Here is a 5,723-nt window from a genome sequence, read left to right as displayed (position 1 = left end):
AATTCTAATATATAAAAATCTCGTGTCACAATGTTTGTTACCAAACTCCTCCGAAACGGCTGGACCGATTTTCATGAAATTTGTTGTGTATATTAAGTAGGTCTCAGAGAGTGATGTAAACTATTTTTCACACCCCTATTTTTATTTTAAAGGGTGGCTCATACAGGGATTTTTTTAACCTACGACAATTTTTTTTTTTTATAGAGTTGCCGTTGGTTACCAAACATATTAAATTACTATTATTATTATTTTTTATATTTAATCGCTGTTTCATATATTTAATCAATGGCCACACTGACCGATCAGCCGCCGTTGTCGCTGCTGTCGTCTGACGTATTTCCATAGATATAAACATAAATTTATTTATTTAGTTTAATATGAACTTTAATTGTGTCGATTTGTGTATTTTGTACAATGCCAGCAAGACGCAAGGGGTCTGATTTGGCCCGTCGAACGACCAAAAGTACAAGCATGCGAGATAGAAGAGCACAAAGAAGAGACGTACAAATCCAACCGAACAATGAAAATATACGTGTGAACATGGTGCGATTGAGTGAGGCACAAGCTGAAAAAATCAAATAAGACGATTAGAAGCGCGTCAATTCGTAGTTGACACACGCAGAGCAAATGACCGACAACGCCAACAAGTACATAGAGCATTTACATCCAATTCATTCCTTCGTCTAGCATTCGATTATGGGCCCGATATTGAATATTACGCTCATTCGAAAGTAGAGATTGGTGCTATGGACAAGGAATGTCCGCATTGTAATGCGCTTAAGTTCAAAAAATGAGCCAGCCGGTATGTGTTGCGCGTCAGGAAAAGTGAAACTACCGGAAATTAAAACACCACCTGAACCATTGAACGGTTTACTTATCGGTACGGATCCAGATTCTAACCTGTTCCTGAAGTCAATTCGAAAATTCAATTCATGTTTCCAAATGACATCGTTCGGAGCAACAGAAATAATTAAAAATAATTCTGCAAATGGTCAACAATTTAATTCAACATTCAAAATCAAAGGCCAAGTTTATCATAGAGTGGGCTCATTGCTACCAATGCATAACGAACCACATAAATTTTTACAAATTTACTTTATGGGCTGTGAGGACTCCGAAAGCGCACTTGTCAATCGCGTGGATGCACGTTGTAGTTACAATAACCTTAATTCACCTTTTGCCAGACGCATCGTCGGTGATCTGGACGCTTTATTAAATGAGCACAATAATTGTTGAAATTATTCAAATCACACATGCACAAATTACAAAGTGACAATCACGCAATTGTCATCAAACCTGATAAAACACCAGCTGGAGAGCATATTCGTAAATTCAATGTTCTATCCTTAATCCCGAGGGTTATTAATTATTATTATTGACATTATATGAATATTAATTTGACATTCTAAATAATTTACTATACGCTATGATCTCCAAAACCACTAATAAACTACAAATAAAAAAAAAATAATTATTTTCTCATAGGTACATAATAACTAATAAGTAATACCTAACACCTATACACGGCCTACAAAAATACCAAAAAACAAACTAATACGCGGGCAACGCCGTGTCGGGACAGCTAGTGATCAATAAAAAAAATAATAAATATCGAAACTACCTCATAGTTATGATAATAGCGTAACTTTCTGGTTAACATCTTTTCCTAAAGGTAGAATCATTTTTATGGAATCTTCTATCAAATTTTTTTATGTTGGCTATGAAATTAAATTTTTTATAAATTTCTAACTGAAAATAATTTACAATATTTTAAATATTTATCATGGCTTCAGATACTCATTTACTCTGGATTTGAAACGACTTTTTTCAATTTCCATCATGTATATCTACTAACATATTTTTAGATTTATACCAAGAACAAAAATTCTGATTAGAATTAACTAGATTCATTTTTCCGCCAGAAAATATGCTGAAGCACCGAAAAATATTAAAATCGAAACATTATTTTGACTACTGGTCGTGTACAAAAGACATAAAAAGAAAAACATACAAAATTTCAAAAGCAATACATTCATCTCTCCACTCAGAATCTACAACACCTATAAATTGATTGTTTTCATTCATTGTATTCCTACAAAAAAACCACCATAGTGGTAGAAATAAGTTTCAAAAGTGCTCGTATAGATATATAAACCACGGGGGGAGCAAAATCAAATGTATGTCTGATAAACGTAATATTATTTTTATATATGTATACATATAAAAGTATTTTTACTAGTTATAAAACAATTAATATTAAGTAAAAATGTGGAGGGAGGGTCACATGTCCTACACAGCAATCCTATGGGTGCCCTTATCGAAAAAGATAAATTGGAATTGTAATAATCGACCAGAGAATTCAGATATGGCACTTTTCTCAAGATAATTTTACCCTAACTATATAACTTATAGTAAAACGTTTTTTCAAGATGATCAAAAAGTTGTAAATTATTATTAAATGATAAACGTTATTCGAAATTAACGTACTTCCTTTGGAAAGTAAATGTTTATAGTTTTGCTTAATAATTGGAAGTTTGTATCAGAAAGTTGGTGGGCTTAAATTTGAATGGACCCTGATTTAATGCAACTTAGGGTGGTTATAATTAAGTTAGACACATCTGACGGGTTGTATTAAAGATATTCAACAAGTTGATATGTCACTTTGTCAAGTTTGTTTAATAGACACACGAGAGTGTGAAACGGGCTTAGGTTTAAATTAACCCATGAATTGTTCATGAGATTACTATTTATACTTATTTGTCATAATATATCATTTTAGTATCAGTTTTTTTTAAAAATTATTTTATTATAAAGTGTTCCTGACATACAAGGTCATCAAACTTATTGATTAGATAATAGAACATTTAACATTTAGAATTGTTAAGCGTAATTAATTACTGTAACATTTGTTGCACCTTATATATATATTATACCCACTCTTAACACACACTATATGATTGAACAATACATAATATACACACTCAACACTTTTCTATCCGTGCACATAATTACTTATTATAAAAATGACACACAGCAGTTAGTTTTACAGTCACCATAAACAGGAGCGAACTCACTCAATACACTTATTAACAGCCATCTACATTAGTAAAGCATTATTTTTAATATAATAATATAATAATATTAATATAGGTCTATAAACCAAACTATTATTGATAAAATACCTCATACACAGTGCTCTAACCCCCAGCTACGGAAAACTTATCCATAAGGAATAGAAAACCTTCCCTGGATAACTAATATCGTAACAAGGTCCTCCGACCACGTTGCATTACAATATTTACAACAAATTTCAGTAATTTACATCGATAAATAAATATATAATGATACAAGAAAGAATAATTACTTAATTAATCTAAGTGTAGTATTTTCCTTTTTTTTTTTATTTACATATTATTGGTGTTGACAAAGGGCATCATTTGAGGACGTCCACGCTTGAGACGCCGGAGAGAAAACTTATTATCACTGAATTTGAAGTGCTTTGTGCTTTTGGCGTTGTTTAGTTGGCCAAAAAAATTTACCGTGAGATTATGTATGTAGGGTTTAGTTTTTGGGAGTTTGAAGTCGGTATGAAGTGCTTCGTTTCTGATGAACCATGGTTCGTTGGATATTATACGTAATATCTTGGATTGGAAGACACGAATCTTATTTATGTGAGTTTTGTCACAGTTTCCCCAGATATTGGTAGCATAGAGAACTAATGGTCGTATAATTTGTTTGCAAAAAAGCAAGAAGCAATTCCAGTTTAAGGTGGTTTGACTGTTGATTAAAGGCTAGAGAATTTTAAATCGTCGGTAGCCTTGTTGTAGTTTCGAAGAAATTTGCAGGTTTCAAGTTAATTTTTTTTGTAAGATAACTCCTAGATATTTTATAGTTGGAGACCAGGATATGTTATCACCATTAAGCATTAGAGAGGGAGAGGTATTGGGACGACGAAATGTAAATAATACTGCTCTACTTTTTGAGAGGTTTAAGCACTTTATTTTGCTTAAGTGGCTCTGTATATTTTCAATGACAATGTGAGCGTTGCTAAAGCTTGAATAGACAACACTGTCATCTGCGTAAAAATAAACTTCTGTGTTAGATGTAGTAGGAAAGTCCGCGACATATAAATTAAAAAGTAGGAAAGAAATTTTAGATCCTTGGGGAACAATCGCTGTTATTTTTTTTTTTGTTACTGAGCTGGTGTCATTTATGCGAATTGATCAGTTTTTATATTATAGCTCATAAGATTTTTAATGATTGAAATTAATTTTTAAAAGAAAACATCTATATTTCATAGATGTTTTTACAATTAGTTTGTTTATTTTTAGTAATGTACAATATACCATTGTAGTTGTAATCACTTATCACAGAATACTGAACATAGATACCTACTAACTTTTGAATTATTTTAACATAAATATATTTAACATAAAATACATAAATGCACAAAAACATAAAAGAAAAATATGACACGAATAAAGTTTAAATTATGTAAGTTGTAAGCTTACAGTTTGTATATAACATCATCATCATAGTCGTCATAATAAGACCATTGAACGATAAAACTCTGAAAATGTCAGTAATTATGTTTTATGTACCCATTTTATATAATATTATGTATTATACCTATATTAAAAACTTTATTTTTAAGAACAATATATAAAGTAGATACCTATATGTATATAGTAGATTATAGTATATTGTATATTAATATGTTATTATGTTTTATGCTTAATGATAATAAAATGTAATATGAGTACATATTAGTATATAACTGATCAAACAGTATAAGATATTCGGATATTCCATCGCTTTTATAGATAAAATGAGTCTTAAGAGGATGCTACACCCGCATGTGCTGTCTCCGTCTTACACGCGTACTACATAACAAATTTTTGTTCGCTATATTCAATAGTGTGCTGTTAGTTTTGATATTAGAGTGAATTGACCCATTATCAAACTTTTAGGTAGGAACATTATCTGTGTTCTCATGTTGGTTTTTTACGATATTTTAATTTTTAAATAAGTTATGAGCATGTTAAGTGTGAATATTTTAAAATTCACATAACTCATTTAAAAATTAAAATATCGTAAAAAACCAACATGAGAACACAGATAATGTTCCTACCTAAAAGTTTGATAATGGGTCAATTCACTCTAATATCAAAACTAACAGCACAATATTGAATCTAGTGAACGAAAATTTGCTTTGTAGTAGTAAGACAGAGACGACACATGTGGGTGTAGCGTCCTCTTAAGTGAGAACTTAAATTTAAGATTTTCAACAATTTTTAACTACCAATACATTACAATACGATGATATGAATTAACTTTTCTTTTTCTGCCACAATAGGGTGGTGAATCAATAAGGTATAAATTGAAAGCTTAACCTATTGAGTACTGACACCATAACTAAAAAATAGAAATTCTAGTAGACAGACATAAAAAAATAAATATATGCAAAATATTTGCTTTTCAATTTTTTTTAATGATTTATAACAAAAAATAAAAATATAGTTTTATGAAAAAAATCGTTTTATCGCATAAAAACAGCATGCAATTTATCTTCTGAAATTACATTGTTGAAAGGAAATGATTAGATAGTTTTACCTAAATTCTGTCTTTAAAATAACTTTTAATTTTCTCAGCTACCAACCATTTTATTCAATGTATTTTTATGACTACAAGTTTTTATTTGGTACTTATTAAATTATAAAAAA

General features: G+C 30.3%; 1 pseudogene; it reads left to right on the top strand.

The window, feature by feature from the left end:
* Positions 1 to 414: 414 nt before the first annotated feature.
* LOC107168359 (uncharacterized) lies at positions 415 to 1,379 on the top strand (annotated as a pseudogene).
* The last annotated feature ends 4,344 nt before the right edge of the window (positions 1,380 to 5,723 follow it).

This window comes from Diuraphis noxia, unplaced genomic scaffold (genome assembly GCF_037042655.1).
Source record: "Diuraphis noxia isolate RWA-SAM2 unplaced genomic scaffold, SU_Dnox_SAM2 contig0002, whole genome shotgun sequence".
NCBI lineage: Eukaryota > Metazoa > Arthropoda > Insecta > Hemiptera > Aphididae > Diuraphis > Diuraphis noxia.
Note: the sequence above shows the minus strand (reverse complement) of the source record. Positions and strands in the feature narration are given on the sequence as shown.